Source organism: Muscardinus avellanarius (genome assembly GCF_963383645.1).
Source record: "Muscardinus avellanarius genome assembly, chromosome: 11".
NCBI classification, from domain to species: Eukaryota; Metazoa; Chordata; class Mammalia; order Rodentia; family Gliridae; genus Muscardinus; species Muscardinus avellanarius.
Window position 1 is genome coordinate 30,399,801 of NC_137797.1, and position 21,718 is coordinate 30,421,518.

Sequence of the window (21,718 nt, forward strand, 5' to 3'; positions counted from 1 at the left end):
CTTATCTTAGTAGAAACAGGGCAGGACTTTCTTGGTCAGTTGGTCATTTCTATTTTATCATCCTTACCCTGATCTGAGGAGTGCTGGGCTCTGGAGTAAGGAGGCTCTTATCAGGGTTGCCTCTGGCCAGCTCTTTGCAGTCTGACCTCAGAATCGGAGGGCCAGCTGACTGGGAGTCACCTCTCACACCCCTTAGCCTCTGATAGTTTTAATGCCTTTGGAAAACCTGAGCAAGCAAGGCACAACGTGATAAGCTAATTATCATTTCACTTTTCCTGGGAGCAGAGAGAGAAATGACATATAAATCAATAAGCTAAGTGGAGGACTGATTCATCAATTGACTTTGCAGTTACTTTATCTTTGAGCTGATGATTCAGAAAAGGCCATTTTGGGGATGGGTCTACCTTAGAGGTATAAGCGAGAAAAGTCTGAGCTCCCCAAGGTGTAGAGATAGAAAAATAAAAGGGCCCTTCACAAAAGATCCTATGTTAGCCTTGCTTTTTAGTGGGCAGTGCAGAGATACTCAATTCTTTTCTTTCTTTCTTTCTTTTTTTTTAATGGTAGGTTCTGGCGATGGAACCCAGGGGCATTCCACCTCTGTGTTACCTCACCGCTCTATTTTTTTTGTGTGTGTGTGTCTTTTTATTTTGAAACAGGGTCTCAGTGAGTTGTGAAGGGCCTTGCTAAGTAGTTGAGGCTGTCTGCAAACCGTGATCCTCCAGTCTCCGCCTCCTGAATGCTGGGATTACAAGCGTGTGCCCCCACTCCCGGCCTTAGAGCTACTTAGTTCTGAGTGAAGTGACCATCATATATGTATTGTCCACACCAAAACATTTTTAAAATTTATTTATTTTTTGGTACTGGGGGTGAAACCCAGGGGCCTTCTACCTCTGCGCTATACTCCTAGACCTATTTTATATTTTATTTGGAAAAAGGATCTCACTAAGTAGTTGAGGCTGGCTTCGAACCTGCATGATCCTCCTGTCTCAGCTTCCCAAGTGCAGGGATTACAAGTGTGCCACCATGCCTGGCCACACCAAAACATTTTAAGAGTGAAGGGAGCTTCTATTGTTTAGTACACTGGGATATCAGGCACACACTGGGAATATTTTAGGCAGACTGGCCATGTGGTGGCCTACCCATGATCTTTCTGTTGGTCTGATGACTACCCCCTACTTAGTGCTCTATGTTTTTCAGGGAAGAACCTAGAACCAATGTATTTCTGAACTTTTTTCTGGCTTTTTTTCTTTTTTTTGAAGACAATTTTGAGAACTTATTTTTTATGAGACCTTCATGTTCTGAGAAGTCAATATCAACCAACCAATATAATACAAATAATTTCTCTTCAAAGAAATGCAGAAGAAAATGGAAAACCTGAAAGGAAGCTAATTCTGTAGAGGAAAACTTTAGCTGTCTTTTCAGGCCCTTAATAATCCTTTGGCAATTAGAGTGGAGGCTGACATGCCATTTTTTAAAGCATCGGCCCATAAATGACCTATTATTAGCTTTGATGACAAAAGACTATATAAATAGGAATAATTATTTTTGTTATTATTGTTTGCCCAAAGAGGTGACAAGGAATAAAATACATCATATTCAACTACCAGACAAGAAGCTAAGCAAGGACTTTTTTGATTTATAAGCAGTTTTCTTCTGAACATGCTTCTTAGTAAGATAGTAATAAAACACCAATTTTCTGTGAGGCTAACACTGTCATAGATAACAGTATTGTTCTCCACCTTAAATGAAGCAGATCATGGGAAAATTGGATGACCAAGTGTTATTTCATTTTGCATTTCTCTTATGCTGGTCTCAAGCCTGAGATCTTCCTGTCTTGGCTTCCCAAGGACTGGGATTATAGGTGTGTATCACCACATCCACTTGAGGTATATTAAGCATTAATTTGTTCATTCAACAATTCATTTATTCATCCCACAATTTATTCATCCAACAATTATTTACTGAGAACTTACTAAGTGCCAGGCATTGTAATACTGAGGATATAGCAGTAAACAAAACTGGAAAAAAAAATTCTTGATCCCATTTGCTTTACATTCTAATAGGAAAAACAGAAAATAAACAAGAGAAATAACTAAATTATTAAGTATATCAGAAAGTTTTACAAGGAAAAAAGCAAATCTGGACAGGGAGCAGAATGGCAGCAGGGAGTAGTGAGATTGAAACCTTCATCTCACTTGCTTTTTATGGCTGAAGATGCTGGATTTTGGAGAGGTGAAATACTTGTTCAAGGGGGTCACTGCTATGTAAACATAAAGCTGGGACAATGTTAAATGTTTCACTCTTTTGGGTCTAAAATGTTACTTCCACTAAATTGCTGTTTTACATATTATCACCAGAAACCACAATTATCCTTGCTTCCTTTTGGTGTAATTCTTCTTTCTTAACTCACTGATAACTGCTTCAACTCCATCCAATAACATCCATTTCTAGCATTTATGTTTTTTTGGTCAGAATACTTGCAGACTATATTCTTTTCCTAGGCTCATTACCATCACTAAATACACGCAGGAATACCCACTGTTTAAAAACAAAACCAAACCAAAAAAAAAAAAAAAAAAAAAAAAAACCCAAAGAATGAATAGGGCTGGAGCTCAGTGGGTAGCTCAGCACGGGTGAGGCGCTGGTTCTATTTCTAGCCCTGTGACAAATTGAAAATACAAATTGAAAAAAGATAAAATGAAGTGTTCCAATCTTTATCCTACATGGCCCTCTGTCTTCTTCTCATAGGTAAATTCTAAAGTATGCTCCATGTGTTGTGTCTGTAGCCCCTTCACTCCCCAATTTACTTTTAGTAGGACAAACTGTCCATCCTGGTCTCTTATCGACCCATCAAGTCCACTTGTATGGATTATGTTCTATTGGTCCATTCTCACTCAGTCTCTGATACAGCATATGTGGCTCAGGCCCATCCTCTCCAGGCCCAATATCTGACATACTTCCTCTCTCCTGACTTCCATCTTTTAGCTGTCTTGAATTTCCTTCTTCCTCTTCAGCTTTTCTTTCCAAGTAGCCTGGGTGGATTCCTTTTCTTGTCCACCATTTATTAGTAGGTCTCCTCTAGTACTCTGTCCTCTGCTTTCTTCATTGGACAGTCATGGCTTGGACAGATTTTGTTTGTTTAGAGAAACCCCAAAGATCTCTGACGTACTTTGTGATTCGCTGAGACAAGAATGGGATGCTGGTACAAAGAGAGTGTGAGATGCAGGGGGAGGATGGTCTCTGATGAGGATGCTGGCCAAGCTCTTAGAGTCCAGGCTAATGAGCTGTTAAGTGAGGACACAGAGTGGACTTCCCCTTCAGCACCACTGCAGATGATAAGCACTAACTGGTCTCTTTCATGCCATTGTCAGTCCCATTCTTTCTCTCTTTACATTAATTATTAATTATTATTATTATTAATTTTTTTGGTAGTACTGGGGGTGGAAGCCAGGGGCTTTCTACCTTCGGGCTATACTCCCAGACCTATTTTATATTTTATTTGGAAACAGGGTCTCACTAAGTTGCTGAGAGCCTCACTAAGTAGCTGAGGCTGGCTTCAAACCTGCGTGATCCTCCTGTCTCAGCCTTCCAAGTGCTGGGATTACAAAGTGTGCGCCACCACGCCCAGCGTTACATTTATTATTTTATATAACCTCTTTGAGCTGCTACTTTATCATCCCAAGTTCTGTGAAATAATGTTTTTATTCTTTCTCAAGAAAATTTAAGAATTCTTTGAGTTTTCCAGAGTAAAGGATTTCATAAACCAAAGCTAAAAATAAATGATCATTTATTAAAGATTATGTGCAATATTTTTATTACCATCTTGTTTATTTTTTTATTTTTATTTTTTTGTGGGTTTGGGAATGGAACCGAGGGGCATTTGACCGCCGAGCTACGCCCCCAGCCCTATTTTTTATTCTTTATTTTGAAACAGAGTCTCACTAAGTTGCAGAGGGCCTCACTAAGTGGCTGAGGCTGTCTGCGAACCGATATCCTCCAGTCTCAGCCTCCTGAATGCTGGGATTGCAAGCGTACGCCACCACGCCTGGCTTACCATCTTGCTTAAATCCCAACAATGTGTAACTATTTAAAAGGTGTTTCACTTATGTACTTTAAAATTTAAAACTTCTTATAATAGAGCCAAAAAATGCCATGTTATTTTTTTCCTTGTGCATGAGATAACTATTCATTTTTTTCTCACATTTCTCCTGACATTTTATAAAAACTTAAGATCTGCTTTTTTGCTTTTTTTGTTGCTTTTTTCTCCCTAATGTGAAAGTTTTATATCAGAGGAATGAGTAGATAAAAGTTTAAAGTTATATGCCCTTGATCTTGATCTAAATTTTTCTTAAATTAGTAGCAGCACTCGCTGTCATGATACAAGGAAAAGAAGTAAAACAGCAAAAAAAAAAAGGAGGAATTAGAAGAAAAGAGATATAGAGATGAACACTAGTTCCCTTTACTTACTTTATTCCATATTTTAGAACTCAAATTTTCTTTTAAAATATCATTTTGGTGAAATGGGTAAGCGTGTGCCAACGAATAATTGCAAGAGGAAATAATGCAAGAGGAAGAGTTTCAGTCAAAATATCTTTTGTTCAAACCACTTTTGTGTCCTAGTTTCCACTCCTGAAATATCTTCATGCATGAAAAACTGATGTTTAGATACTGGGGGTAGAGTTAGTGTAGAGAGAGAGAAAGAGAAAGAGAAGTGTGTGCATGAGTTAGAGAAAACATTAATTTATTGATCGTATTATCTGTGCCATGTGCTTATATAAACCACTTCATTTAGCCCTTCAATAGCTCTATAAGGTTTATTTTTTGTGTTAAGCAAACTATATTTCACTACAGTTAGTGGGAAGTAAAGTTAAAAGATGATGGTTTTTATGGCTCAAAACCATAAGCACATTGATGTCCTGTTATATAGAAAATTAGTGTCTTGGCCTCAAGCAGTTTATAATCCAGAAAAGAAGTCTGAAGATCTCTGTAAAAAGCAGAGTTGGCACCACATAATTAGCCTTCAAGTACTATAAAATCAACTCTATGTGATTACAAATATTCAGCTTTGCTTTTAGAAAAGCACCATTTCAGGTTGCCTTTTTCTTGATATTAATGTAAAAACAGAGACACCATTTTCCTAAATTTCATTTTTTCAGCAGATAATATAACATGTCACATAGATTCTGAAGTTATTCAGATTCATCCCCTTTAATAACTGCAAATATAGTAAGACATTTAATCTTTCTCAGACAAACTTTCTACTAGCAAAACTGAATGTTGATTTTATCTTTTAGGATTGTTATAAGGATGAGAGTGGTACCTAGATTGGGCTTAGTCCTCAAAAAATGGTTGTGATGATTCATGGCATTCATTGGCATGTATTTTAATACATTTTGGAGACCTTTGCTGAGAGGTCTGGCTGTGACCTTGGATGGGGTCTCTACTCACTGACAACCTGATGTGTGCACCAAAGTGCTAAGTCACTGAGTACAGGGAGGGAAGATACAGGGTCTCACTGAGTTGCTGAGAGCCTCACTAAGTAGCTGAGGCTGGCTTTGAACCTTGCGATCCTCATGTCTCAGCCTCCCAAGCGCTGGGATTACAAGCATGTGCTACCACACCCGGCATATCTTTATTTTGAAATAGGGTCTCACTAAGTTGTGGAAGGCCTCACTAAGTAGCTGAGGCTGTTCGCGAACCACGATCCTCCAGTCTCAGCCTCCCGAATGTTGGGATTATAAGCATGAGCCACCACGCCTGGATAACAACTATTTATATAGTGATTACATTATTATTGAGTCATGTGAGTAGTCTGTACAGGTTACATGCAAGTGCTATGACATTTTACATAGAAGCTTGAGCCCTGGGGTCTTGGAACCAGTCTCCCTTGGATGCCAAGGGACAACTATGCTTTGCAAAATTAAACCAAGGGAACAGCAGGAATCTATGGGAGAAAGTAGGCAAGAGGCTGGTGTGGGACATGAATATTTGTTTCTCCTTAACTGAATGGTTCTTGGACCAGTGGTCACAAAATTCTCCTCTTTCTAGGTATTTTTCTTTCAATGGACTAGCCTCACAAACACAAATCACAAAAAGCTGGCCCGTCTGTTTTCTTTTCCTTGTTTCTTTGTTTAATGTGATTCATTTAGAGCAGAAGTTGTTTCACGTAAACCCGATTAACTCCAGAGAGAGTCGTAATCCGTCCAAACCAATCCAAATGTAGGTAAAAAGGGATAATCAGGGTTTCATTATGCAAAATGGTGCTCAGTTAATTTATTGCACTGCACCCAATAAGCCAGGAGGCTTCCATTACTCTCTTCACATTAGATCCAATAGCTTATTGCTGCGGGAGGTTATTCCATATCACATAAAATCTGGATATATTATAATGGAGTCAATATTAGACCATTACAAGAGACAGGTTGAAATACTTCATTTATAGAACCTTTCCACTTGGAAAATGGTGAGAGAACAGAAGAAATGCAAACAAGGCGGCGGACAGAGGGGATTTATATGCATCGCCTGCCGGGCCAGCTCCGCCACGGGTGACGGCTGGTTGTTACACACGGGACGGGTGCCTGGGAGAAAATGAACGTTTCTAGTGTGAAGAAAATCCAAAGAGAAGTTTGTGTTCTTTCTCGGGGAAGTGTTGACATTTTAATTACTTGCTGTTTTCTTTGGAGCTCCATTTGAGAATTGGAAGCCAGTTAGAAAAATAAGAATTGGCTTTATTAGAAATAAGAGGAATTGACATGCAGGCCTGAGCTGGAGGGAGTCCAGGACCAGCTCTGACCAAACTGAAATCTTCAGTGGGACCCAGAGAGCCTGACAGACTCAGTCACTGAGAAACTAAGCAGGACAATTCCTACGTGGTCAGGGCTTATCAACCCTGAGAGCGGGCTGTGCCTCATGCAAGCTAATCTTTTCCGGCTGGGTTTCATTTTTTTTTTCTTTTTCTTTAAACTTACGTCTTTATGTGAACAGGGGTTTGTGTGAGAGGGGTTAGGATAGTGATGGGAAGCAAAAAAGAGAATGGGCAGGGAGAGATGGGGAAAAGGTTACGTTTTGAATTATTTAATTTTGAAGATAATCTGATATTTTTGATATTTTATGAAAGAAAAGTGTCTGCTGAGGGGAGGGTGAAGCCAGAGTAAATAGCTTCAGGAGATATGATATATTTGCACTTTTTCTCCTGCACCTGGAGTTGCCTGGAAGTGATTAAATAAATATTTAACAAAACCAGGGTGCCTACATCTATGTTCCAGAATCAGCAATCTAAAAATAGTAACTCAGTACAAGATGAAAAAAAAAACAAAAAACTCCAACCTGCATCTCACCAGTGAGTGCTTGGGAGGGTGGTTCCTGAGGACACAGGTCCACTTGTCCTTTGCCAGCCTTGTCAAACTCCAGGGACAGTGCGAAAATACCATTAAGTTCAGATCAGTTCATTCAGTAATAAATGGAACAAACTGGTACCCTCCAAATTATCAGGTAAATACCCTGTGCTGAGTGCTTTAGATATACTATTTACATTTTCAGAAACACTTACAAAGCGATATTATCTCTCTTGTAGATACTATTATTTCTGTTTTACAAGTGAGGAAAACCGAGGCTCAGGCAGGTCAACTACATTTCTAAGTTATATAAACTTTTGTCATCAAGCATTTCAAATATACACAAATAAAAATATATAGTAGAACCAATGGCCCTACTTATTCACTTCCCCCATTCAGGGCCCATTCACACCTACCCCATCTCATTTTATTTCATGTATATGTCTTTCAATATGTATCTCTAAGAGACAGGGATTATATAAAATAAAATAAAATGACAATAATACCTTTATCACACTTAAAAACATTGCCAATAATTCCTCATATAAAAGTATGCAGTTTTCCCATACACACCAGTTGCCTCACAATATTTTTATAAAGGATAAATCTAGCTCCAAGCTATTCATTTCGATGTTTTGATTTGCCTATAGAATTTCTCTTAATTTGTATGCTCTCTTTTTCATTTCCAATTTTTTTCTTGTAATAATTTCTGGGTTGACGAAATAGGATTGTTTTTCTAGATCATTTTGTCAGTCTGGGTTTTAAAAATTTCATTCCTCAGGGAATTCTCCAACCATATTCATCATATTTTCCTATGTACTTCCTGCAGATTTAATTAGAACTGGAGAACTGATCAGATTCTGGTTTCACATCTTTGGTAATATTACTTCTTAAGTAGTGGTGTTTCTAAAGTGGAAATTGTGTGTGTGTGTGTGTGTGTGTGTGTGTGTGTGTGTGTGTGTGTGTGTATACACATCTTTGTGCTATTATCAACCACTGAGAACTTTTACCTGGACCCATTAATTCATTAGTTATTGAAAAGTATCGATATCTTAATTTTATGATTTTTTAAAAAATAGACTATATTTTAGAAAAGTTCTAGGTTCACAGAAAAATTGAGTGGGAAGTACTTGAAATTCCCATTTATTTTATAACCCCACACAAGCACATCTTCTCCCATTATTAATGTTCCTCATCTGAGCATATCCTTCTTAATGACAATCCACAAACCTACATTGATGCATAATCCTTCCCCAAAGTCCATCTTTTCACCAGAGCTCACTTTTGGTGTTGTACATGCTGAGGGTTCTCACATAAGGAGAATGATACATGTCTGCCAGTGACTTCTTTTCCATGTGTTGAGTAGGATACTATGCTAAGGAGAAACGTCTCCCCTTATTACCATTGGTTATCTGAAATAAGAGAAATCCATGACAATCCTATCAACCCTCTTTATTATGTAGTCTAACATAGGCTCCCAAAGAGATAAGGGATACAACACACCTTTATTTGTAACTGAGTGGTATCACTAGTTGGATTTGACCCATATTAGGGTTTGCCGCAAAGAACTTTTAAAAGACAAAGAAGACTATATATAGTATTAGCAAAGTACAGAACTTCAAAACTCTATAAGCAAAGCATAAAGGAAAAATCCCAGTAAAGGTGATCAGCGCTAAAGGAGGCACATACTACCGCACCACAAGATTCTGGTCTGCCCGTGGCCCACCCTTATGAATATTCACCAAAGTATGCTTTCTTCTAGACAGGGGGAAAGAAAGAAATAAAAGAGGGACAATTTCTGAATCACACCCTCCAACCACGGAAATGATTTTAATTACCAATTCATCTGTTGGCAGACTCTTCTGGCAAATGTACCTGCAAATTGGAAAGATAACAAATGAACTAATTCCTTGCTCTAGAGTTGACACTGATAGTACACACTGAGTTTCCTCTCAGAAAAGAATCCCGGGCAAAAATGCATCTGGCACTCTGCTCGAGGAATTTGTCATGTCATTGATATGTTCAGCCTCCATTGTCCACACCACCCCGACAGCAGGTCCTTTATATTTCAATGAAATTGCAGTCTGAATTAATATAATTAGACTGTAACCGCTATTCAGGGCACAAACTCCTTATTTCCAGGAGTACAGATCTGATAGCATATTTGTGCTTGAAATCTATCCAGTGATGGCCGGAAGATAATAACATGGCAGGATGTGTACTACAACTATTTCATCATCTTTCTGAAGTATGAACTCAGGGAAATATAGGAGCAAAAGAAAGCTATTCTGCCCTTGGAATGTCTAAATATAAATATCTTTCAAGTTTACTAGCCCATACAGCACTTTTATGAAATATGTACTATACTATGAGAGAAATGAAATGGGAAAGACTGCCTCTCTTCCGAAAGACAGTTCCCTGTTGTTGAGTGGATGATTCAAGAGAGAATTGCAGAATTAAGAGGTGGATGGGTAATTTCATTCATTGCTTCCTGTTTCATTTTGAATAGTCGATGTCACTAACCCTCACCGAGTAAGTAACAAATTCGCTGCTAGATTCTTGAATTTTATTCTTCATCATTTTTTCCATTCCTACAAATGCTTGATTATTGATATACTGGAAAAATGCCATAAGCAATTTTACAAAAGAAGATTGACTCACATCCTCTCACATCAGTTGGCTTCTGACTTGGGATGACCCATTTGGTCCATTTTGAAAGTATCTTGAGTGCACTTTATTTCTCTTCTCCTCCCTCCCCCATGAGTGAGCACACTGTGAGATGAGAGCTATCTGGAAGGAAGGGAGACCTCATGGAGAACATGAATTGGCCAGAACCTTAATTTATGGTTTACCAGCCCCCAATACTGTGGGAAAAAAACATCTGTTGTTAATACCACCAGTTGGTAGTGGTGGTATTATTGACAGCCTGAAATGACTAAAAAGGTGTGTGCTATGGTCTGGACATGGTCTGAGTGTGTCCCCCAGAGGTTCACATATTGGAGGGTTGGTCCTCAACATGGCAGTATTGAGGAGATGGAGTCTTTGAGAGGTGGGTTCCAGTGCAAGGTAATCAGGTCAGTGGGGGCCTAGCACTCCAGAAATACTAATGTTGCTTTCGCAGAGTGAGTTGGTTGTCAAGAGAGTGAATTGTTATAAAAAGAGCAGCCTGGCCCCTGAAACCCATGGGCTTCCTGTCTCGCCATGTGAGATCTTCCAATACACACTCCTTCCATTGTTAGGTTATCTGCCACGAGGCCCTTTCCAAAGGCTGAACAGATGGGACCACTGATCTTGGGTTTTCAGTATCCCAAACTTGGGGCAAAATAAACCTCTTCTCTTTATAATGTATTTATTTTGTTATAACAACAGACAGTGGACTAATGCAGTGCATATGAGCACATTTGCTTAACAAGCAACTCAAAGAGTGAATTCTTTCACTCTTCTTGCTTTACATAGAAGCATCTACTTATCTTTATCTGAAATTTTGTGTCAGAAAGTACAAATAATAAGCCGGGCATGGTGGCGCACACTTGTAATCCCCGCGCTTGGGAGGCGGAGACAGGAGAATCGCGCAGGTTCGAAGTCAGCCGTGCGCGCTGGCTTAGTAGACCCTGTTTCCAAATTAAAAAAAAAAAAAGTATAAAATAGGTCTTGGAGTGTAGCCTGGAGGTAGAAGGTCTTCCAGGAACCCCATTACCACCCCCCCTAAAAAAAAGAAAGTACAATAATAAAATGTGGGGAATAGGTAGCATGGTATTATAATAGGGACAAAATTATGTGAGATGAATTCTAGCTGCCACTTTAATTTTAAACTGAGTATAAATGTATTATATTAAGATCAATAACCTTCAGTTTGTCTTTACAAATCTTGGATGTACCTTTTTAGTTCATATTTGAAAAAGTCAGAGATAATTCCCTGTCTCCACATCGTCCTGTGGATATTTTTCTTATTTCTCTTGAAGTAACTGTCTTCCATTTTTTGTTAACAAGTTCAGGGGTTTTCAGAATCAGGTGTGTTTCTGAACTGTGTGTACATATGTGTGTGGTGGTTGGATGGATTGAAGGAGGACTTATTAAGATGCTGATGTCAGGAGTCCCCTATTACTCCCCAAGTAAGAGCTTCCAACTAAGATGCCCAAACTATGTAGGCTGGAAACCACTCCAGTACGTCTAATGTGTGCCAAGCTTGACACCCATAGATTGATATTTCTCTTCCATTGACATATTCAAATTACTACCTAGGCAGATCTTTCTATAGACTATATGCATCATTGTGAAAAATGAATACATCTAATTAATACAAATGGAGATTCATTTGTGAAGCTTTGTGCCAAAGGTTTGGGCACTTGCTGGGCTACTCTAAGCCTCTCCATTGTACACATCCCCGTTTCCCCTTAATTCTAGCATGCTTTGTTTCAAAGTTTGCCTCTTACCTCTAAGTTAGATAGAGAAATTGGCATCTTACAGCTTCAGGCGATTTATTTTGTAAATGATTATGACAGAGATTTAATTTTAATGTGAAAAATCCTTTAAGAGAGTAAATAAGTGTTTCTCCCTCTAATGTATTTGTCTTATTACTCCGGATTCTCAATAATAGGATTTTGTGTTATAAACACTAATGTTTAGGCACCCGAATATATACACAGATGGAAAGTATCAAGCTTGCAGGATAGGCTCATTCCCCAAACACAGACACTCAAGGGATTTTGCCTCTGTTTTCTCTAAGAATTCAAATCAGAGTTGAACCAGGGGGATTTAGAGAATTCTTACCCGTCATCCCCTAGTTTCCACTAACTGCTGTCTCTGACTTTATCTTTTTGAGTGTTTAGTGGTCTTCAGAGAATTCTCATGGGGGTAGGGAGGAAGTGGATTGAGGATAGAGCTGAGCTCCTATCTGCTGTTTGACCAATCAGTTGTTGGACAGAATTGTCACATAGAAAACAGCTTGACTTAGCCAAGGGTAGTGTTAGAGACTCCCAGGACCCAGCCTGCCCTGGAATACCCCAGAGGACTTTATGCTGAGGCTTACAGAATAAACTGATTAGTGAGTCAGCCAGGCAGAGTAAATATATAGCAATTATACTTCAAAAAGGATTTTTTTAATTATAAAAGAAGTACTTACTCTCATAAGGAAGATGAGAAGGGAGAGAGTATAGGCAAGAGTGCTGATTTGGGGATCAAAGACATGTGGATTAGCTTTAGCCTTAACTTGCTGCACGGTCCTGGGTAGCTTACTTCACATATCTGAGCATTCTTCTCATCTGTAAAATGGGGATTATAGCTTTCACACATAAGAGTGTGTTAAGGCACTTAGCAAGATGCTTGAGATACAGTAGTTGTTAATGCTACATATCTGAGAGAACAGTATTATTACTGCGGGTAGCAGTGTGTGGGCATTACTAAGCGCATCCTTTCCAGGCAAGAAAACTTGACTTTGTCAGCAGGCTTGACTTTGAGCCTTTTTGGTTTTAGGCAGAGTTATTGCTATTGGTATTACTAGCACTATGGCTATATAATATATATATTTTTAAGAATGAGATCAGCTGGCATAGTGGTACATGACTGTAATCCCAGAACTTGGGAGGCTGAGTCAGAAGAATCAAAGTTTTGAAGACAGCTATGCATGGTAACTTAGCAAGACCCTGCTTCAGAATGAAAAGTAAAATAATTGGGCTGGGGGATAGCTTAGAGGTAGAATGCCCCTGAGTTTGATTTCTAGTACCACTAAAAAAAAAAAAAAAAAAAAAAAAAAAAAGTTGTTGAGATCTCTTAGTACAATTATTACCAAGAAATAGATTTCAGTTATATCTATTTTTATGTTTTATTAACTAAAATTTCCTAATTCTTGCCTTAAGCTTACAAATATTTTTTAGCTTGTAAAAATATGCATTTATTACAAAAATCATCAGAAACAATTAATATTCACAAGAAAGTAAGAAATCTTTGTGGTAATGTTTCATTTTTATTGTCATATTTTTTTCTTGAGAAACCAATGAAGAATGGCAGTTTTCTATGTTAAACAGTAGTTAGCCTTTCTATGCATGACATTTTTCTAAAAGCCTAGAAATATTTCACATTCGAAGAAAAAACACTCAGCTCCCACGTTGGATCTGATTAAAATTCAAATCTATATTAACATCTCATTACTTTAAAAAAAAAAGGAATCTCCAGGCTGTGGGAAATGCTCAGGGTCTGCCTACCAGCCTCTGCGGTTCTTAGCAAGGCAGACCTGGGACCCAGGACTGAGACCCGGGACCCGGGACCCGGGAGGGTGGGGCTGCAGCTACATCCTCATTACGACAGTCAGCACTGTGACTGCTGGCCCCGGTTGGTTTTTCCTTCCTTTCTTCTCTCCCATCCCTACATTGTTTCAGCTGCCAGTCCCTCAATATTTTCTCTCAAGCAAGGGAAAGGGAAGGGCAAATATGATTTTAAAAGAATAACATTTCTTTCTATGGACTTAAATAGAACACTCAGCACAAAACATCCTGTGTTTCCTTTTACTGAAGGACACGCAGGCTGTAGTGATGGGTGAACTCAAACCCAGGGCTCCACATTCTGCTAGGGAGTGTTGCGGTTGTGAAGGGCCAAGAGGAGATAGTTCTGGGCTCTTTAAGGTCCCCACCTGCCCTCTTTTCCTGTGCGCTCTGAGGCTCTTCGTGCGGTGGTGCCTTTTCTTTCTCTGTTGGACTTATCACCTTCTAGCATGCATTTATTATGTTTTCTGCTTGTTCTCTGGTTCCCCATACCATTATAAGAATGTCCATGAGAATAAGTATCCCTCTCTGTTTTGCTCCCTGTTGGATTCCCTGTTCTGAAAATAGCTCCCAGCACAAAAAGCACTCAAGAAATACCTGTGGCATGAATAAACGAGCTAGTTTCTTCCTCGTTGTCTTTTCATGTACAATAAGGAGAAAACATCTGGTAGAAAAATGGTATTAAAAGAGCCGGGCGTGGTGGCACATGCTTGTAATCCCAGTATTTGGGAGGCTGAGACAAGAGGATCGCACAGGTTGGAAGCCAGCCTCAGCTACTTAGTGAGGCTCTCAGCAACCTAGTGAGACCCTGTTTTAAAATAAAATATAAAATAGGTCTGGGGGTGTAGTCCAGAGGTAGAAGACCCCTGGGTTCCATTCCCAGTACCACAAAAAAAATCCTATAAATACGCTTAACCTAGTAGATAAATATATTTGAGAGTACAGATCTGTTTAGAGTTTTTATATCTTAGTTGAAGAAGAAATAAATGAGTTGGGTAAAATAGAAACATCTCCTTGTCAGTCTGTTCTCTTATTTTGCTTTATTTTTCTTCCAACACTGAGTTCCCAATATGATATATAGTTCTTTGCTTCTGTCTACTCCTTTCTAGAATGTAAAATTTTTTTGGCACTAGGAATGAAACCCAGGGGCATTCTACCTCTGAGCTACACCTCCAGCTTTTTTATGTTTTATTTTGAAATAGGGTCTCGCTAAGTTACTAATAGTCTCTCTAGTTGTTGAGTGAGGCTGGCCACAAACCTGGGGTCCTCCTGTCTCAGCCTTCCAAGTACTGGGATTACAGGTGTGTACCACCATGCCTGGCTAGAATGTAAGCTTGTTAAGGTCAGGATCTTGGACATTTTGTTCCCTGTATTGCTTAGAGCAATGTCTGACACAGAGTATGCACCCTACACAGATTGGCTGATAATATGAATGTTGGAATGAGTATGTTTACTACAGACTGTATTCACTCCCGCTCCTGACTCTGTGTCAGGATTGGTCACTAAGATTTTGATGCCACTGAGGTGGATGAGAGATGGAGAGATGAGAAAGGAAACAAGGTAGATAAGGGGATACTAATATTTTAAGTTTCTCATTCATGATGAAAGGATGTCCCACTCATGCATATATGTGGTTTAATATGAACCCGGGGAAAGGTAGCTTAGATCTTGGGCCAACTATCAATTTTCAGAATAAGTCAAAATAATTTCTAGCTCTCACTTTTTTGTTTTATATTACCTAATCTATGGGCATAGAGGAAGAACATACAGGGCTAGTCACATAGTAGCTGGTGAGGAAATGTTATCATCACCATCATTGTCATCATCATTATCCAAGATGGACAAACCATAGCTGTGGTCTAAATCTAATCTGTGGCCTGATATTATAAAATTTTATTGAATATAGCTCATTTTTTATTGTCTATGGCTGCTTTTGTGCTACTACAAGAGAACTGAGTAGCTACAGGAGACTGTATGGCTTAAAAAGGGCCTAAAATATTTAGTGTCTGGCCTTTTACAGAAAATGTTCATGAACTCTCATCTAGACTACTGGTCTACCTTCCAAATAACTAAGCTCAAGGTCCAGCAAAGTATGGTCCATGGGACAGTGTAATCCACAAACTGTTACTGGTCCATGATAGATGAGTACAGAAACTATGAATAAGTATCTAGAATCTCATATCACAGTTTGCCATTAAAAATTAAGTGCATGATTTTGGTTTATACAAAAGTATTGGTTCATGACAGATTGGAAGTAGAAAAGAAATCTAGCCTTTCCCCATGGAATGGAATATGGTGTTTCTAATAGAATTTAATTGTATCAGTAACTCAGTAAGACCTCTTCATGTGGTTTCAGATGGAAACACCTGGGGGCCCATCAGGTGGGAGTGACAAACATGGCCTGAGATTACAGGTGACCTGGGGAGGTTGATAAACAAGCACGTTAATAATGTCACGCATGTGGATTTTGCACATGATGAATGGGCTAGCCACAGTTCACTTATCAGCTAATATAGTTGTAATATGCTGCTTTATATCTGAGAAAGGATATTGTGGATGTCTCATGTGTGTATATAATTTAATTCCCTTTTGGTAAATATATTTTCAGTTGATACGTCATCTTCTGTGAATAGTAAGCCATCAACTTTCCTGGAAACCTAGCAAAAACAACAATTCTATGACCAGCCTTATGTTTTGTTGCATGTGCATGTAAAAAAAAAAAGAAAGAAAGAAAAATCAGACTGATTTTGTTTCCTTTTCTGTTTTAGAATCCATTCCAAACAGTCAAGCCTGCCAGAAAAAACAGACAAACTCTCAAGAACAACAATGCCTATTATGTGTGGGGTAGGAGCTGCCAGACTTTGATTACTGGCCAGACATTAACTCCTTTGGTGTCTTATGAAAGAAATGCCAAGTTTGAGTCCTGATATTTCCAGAATTTTGCAGTCACTCATGATGTGAGATCTTGCCAGTTATGGCTTGTGCAAAAGAGAACTACTGGAAGCTGAAGATTTGCGAGCTCAAGGCCACATCTCCTTGCTTCCTAAGTGTTTTTTATTTGCTCCGGCAGGTGGTTGGACACAGACTCCATCCCCTCCATTTTTATCTGGGGCCTGTCTTGTTGTGGGTGAGAAATATGTTGCTCTTGCCTCATGCCCCACCTGCGTGTTGTCTTGATGTCAGAAGGAGTGTCAAATTTTGTGCTCATGAAGGAAAACCTGTGGTTTCATTGAGGCTACTTATAGTAAATCTGCCAAAAAGAAGAATCCCTAAAAACTCTTGTGACTGGTTTCTTCCCTCTCTTTTAGACCCATTGTAGGCTGACAGCCTCTTTTACTTTGAGATCTTAGTAAAGGCAGCAAACAATGCAAATTGCAGTGGGAGAATGATAGTCCATGTATGTAGAGCATTGTATTTATGTACACATGGTGTGTGCATGTAGGCTGTTGTGTGCATGTACACACAGTGCTGTGTATAGAATATTGTGTGTATGTATACTGTGCATGTGCACATAGGATGTATTTGTAGACTTGTGTTTATATGTACAGCATGTGCACGCAGACTGTCGTGTGTATGTATGCACAATGCATGCACTTGGACTGTTTTGTGTATGTACACACAGAATGTGAAAGTAGACTGTTGTGTGTATATATACAGTGCACACATGTAGCATTTGCATATAGATCATTGTATGTTCATCTAGCATATGCAGGTGGACCATCATGTGTATGTATATACAACGTGTGCATGTAGAATGTTGTATGCATGTACATAAGTGAGTGCATGTAGACTGTCATGTGTATACATATACAATGTATGCATGTAGATTTTTGTGTGTTTGTGCATATAGTATGTGCATGTAAATTTTCATGTGTATGCACATACAGCTTATGTATATAGACTGTCCTTGTCATGTTTATGTATATACATCATTTGCATGTAGACGGTCAAGTGTATGTACATATAGAATGCATGCGTAGACTATCACATGTATCCAATTACAGACTGATTGTGTATGTATACATGAAGTGTGCACATAGACTATATATGTGTATATTTCATTTGGTATTTAATTTTCTCTTTGGTACAGGTTTACTGATAGTTTACAGTGGTGCAGCTGGGGAGAACAGGTTAATTATCATTATAATGGCAACCATTTATCCAGAGCTTATTGCATGTCAGCATTATGCTAAACATTTTACATTCAAATACTTTAAGTTACTTGATCCTAAAAACTAGATGAAGTGGCTTCATTTTACATATTAGTAAATTTAGTCCCAGAAATTTTAAGGGCACAGAGGTAGTCACTGTTAGAGCTAAGATTCATGTCCGGGCATGTCTGATATAAAATGTACTTCCTTAGAGACTGCTAAAGATGAATAAAAAGGTACATTGACATTAACTTTCTCTTTTGGAATTCACATTCTGGTTGGTGAGAAAAGTATATAGTGCAGAATGAAAAAGGCTAAAATACAGTTAGTTAACTAATTACCATGGTTAACTAATACCATCAAATACCATGGTTAACTAATTTTTTGGGGGTGGAGAAGGTGAAAGAAGAAGGCTCCACAGAGAAAGCATGACATGAACCATTCAGTCAGTAGAGAGAGAAGATGGAGAACTTTTGGCTGTTTGTGCCATGTTGGGTGGGAGAGAACTGGACTTATCAGAGGCAGAGACATTTCTGGCTCAAAGAGTAATTCTATCACACAGAATGGAGGAACCCGACAGCAGGAAATTCCTGAAGGCCCTCTCTGCACTCACCAGGCTCTTATCTTCTCTCCTCTGTTATCCTCTGGCTGCTTCCATACCTTACTAAAAGGGGGCACAGGGTGAAAGTGAACTCTGCCTGGACAAGCTGTAAGTGCTGGTGACCATTAGAGACAAGAAAGCACAAGAGAGGCCACGCAGCCTGACCCTCTTCTCACTTCAAGGGTGGGACATTTATGAGTTGACTATTTCAGGGGATGAAACTGTCTCCGTTTCTGGAAAAGAAAATGGAAGCTTTAGCTATATTTTAGTGTTGTGTAAAGGAAAAAAGGAACTGGTGTGTGTGTGTGTGTGTGTGTGTGTGTGTGTGTGTGTGTGTTTCAAATTGTTTCACCATGATGAACATGGGTGCCTACTTCATTCCCCAGAGATTGCTGAGCAGATAAAGAAGAAAAAAGTAGCATCCCAGGTACCCCGACAAAGACAGTGCTCTGTCTGAAAACTGGTAAGTAAAGTGGCCAATATCCATCCTAGGATACCTGTTTGCAGCCAGGAGAGTGACCAGGCTCAAAGGAAAGACGAGCAGTGACGTCACAGCCAGGCTGCCTCTCCTCGCTTCTGGCTGCTCTCTTCAGCACAGATGAAAAGCAGTAAACATGGACGGGCCTGCATTCTCTGTCTGCAGCAGAGTATCACCATTCTTCCCACTGTTACTTTGTGAAATGAAGACCTACCTTGGAGATTCTGGGGGTTAAGATTTCAGACTGGAATGATTACAGGACGATTCATTTTGTAGTACATCTGGGTTTTGTGCATATGTTACAAAGAATTAGTGGCCTTTTCTATATTCATTACAAAGTTTTCCCAGCCTCTAAAGCTCCCTGTAAACTGTCTCTTTGTTAGTCTTTTAAGTATACCCTGTAACTGAATATGATTATGAGATATTTGCATACATCCTGTCTATTGTATTAAAAGATTGTGAAAAAAAATGCCCATCATTAAGGCCCTAAAGTGATTGGGTTGGCATGAAGAACAGAGATGGGGCTGGCAAGAGAGAGAGGATCTGACTCTGGGATTTTATGGAATCCAAAACAATAGGACAGCTGCCTTTCCATAAACAGATTATTATTATTATTTCTACCTAGACAGCTTGATAGCAGCCATTATCATCTTTCTGGGTGCCTTATCAAGTTCCGGCTGCTTGCAGCATGGGTGATAAGGAATGAGAAATGTCACCCAAGGGATTGCCAAGGATTATTTCTATGCACTGCTGTTCAGCATCAGCCAACCCCTCAGAACTGAAAAGTAGTCCTATTGTTCACGCTGGGCAGTTGCTGTTTCGACAACATGGAGAGAACAGAAAGAGGATGTAGATGCCATTGTGTGCAAGATTAAAATTTCATCACTCTCAGCTAAAGTTCAAGCAGTCTTGATTTTGAAAAGCAGAATCATCATGGAATATCTTTGAAGAGGGAGAAGGCAAAGGAAAAAAGGAATGCCAAATGAAATGAGTTCAGAGCTCTTCAGAATTTTGAGGGACTATGATAAAGGAAAGGTATAATACTTTTAAACCTGGGAATTCAGTATGCCAGGAATACATACCTCAGAGGAATTGAGTAGCATCGCGTAACCATGACCTGGTTCAATTGCTTAAAAACTCTGTCTCGCATTACTCATCAGAAAATGTTTAATTTGTTGGATTTTTGTTTTATTGTCTCTATTTCATATTAAGTTCTTGAGTCAATCTGTTGGTATTGAAAATATTTCCCTTTATCTTCAATGAAAAAAATAAATGAATTATTATAGATTTTACAAATCTAAATATTTGAGAAAAATACCATCTCTTTGTATTTTTATTTGAGTGTCTCAGCTTTCCAGTCTTTTGTCTTCTCAGAAGAATGATTGCATTGGGAACAAATGAAAACTAAAGTGTCTGACTAACCCAAATTGTGTTCAGAGAGAATTTCCCCCAAAGTGTTCAGAGTGCTTTTGCCTTCTCTAGACACAGTTTTAGGGTCCTGTTGACATTTTCATGTAAGCTGCTTGGAAGGGAGCCAAATCAAAGTTTTTTTCCAACATTAAAAAAAATTACTATTCTGAAATTGGAATTTCAAATGAATAAAGGACTTTGATCTTAAATCAACATCAGCAATGAGATTCCAGTCATACAGTCATCTTAAGAGGAGGAGTAGAAGGAGGATGGGAAAAGGAAGGGTAAATACAGGGCAGAGAAGGGGCCAGGAAGACTTGAGAAAAAAGCAGGCAGAGAGCTTTGGTTCTCAGAGACATTCTTGTTCCAGAAGTCAAGGACCTGTGTGTTTTTGTTTCGAGAGCACCTTGTATTGAGTAAATACTCAGGTGGTATTTTTTAAATGAATTAGAAGAAAAATGGCTTAGGTGTTAATATCTCCAAAAGATTATTACCTTAACTAAAATATATATATTTTAGTTTTACATTTAGTAGCATCCTAGACCTTTTCCAACTCTAATACATATTATCTGGGAGTTTTCTTTAAAATTCAGACCATAATTCAGTAGCCTTGGGTCAAGTCTGAGATTGTGAATTTATATCATGCTCCCAGGAGATCCTGTCTATGGACTACATTCTAAGTGGCAAGGAGTGAGAATAGCACATAGAGGGTTGGGTTGGGGATTGTGGGCTCTGACTTCTAGTCTCTGAACCATTTGTACATTAAAGCAGGAAGTTAGATTTTCTACCTTCAGCCTCCCCATCTGTACGGCAAGTGGATTGGATCTATGTAACTTCTAAAGTTCTTAAAGTCTTACTGTTTTGAAAATAAAAAAGAAAATTTAGAGGATATCCCCTCAAATTCTGTCTCCTTTAAAAGCCAGGGACTCTGAATCTCTCCCTTATAAAGTTGTGCAGATAATTTGGCATGACTAAATTGTGCTTCACCAGAATCCCTGATTCCCAGTATAGTAATGTTTCCACTATCATTTCTTTCATCATTATTAATTTTTTTTTTACAAAATAACTACAATTTGTGTGGTGCAATGCTAGGTGCTGGGAATACAAAGATGAGTAAGTTATTAATTATTATAATGTATTACCAAATCCCTAGCTTGATTAACATGCTGTAAGGTGACAACAGACTAATCCATGCCAGTGCATAATGTGTGTATTAATATGCTAGATGTGCCTTCCCCATGATATCATATATATGTAGTGGTGCAGGGGATTAAAGCCTCAGCCTTGTGCATTGACACGGCGTATTAATGACTACTGAAGAATGCTTGAAGATGATCCCAATTCTCCATCTCTGTCAATATGCATCTACTCCCTTTCTTATGTGAATTTTTAGTTTATTATATCAAAAGGTGGCATCTCTTTCCCCTGCCCTTAACTCTGCTCTGGTCTCTCATTATTAGCTCTAGCCAATAGAATGCATAGAATGC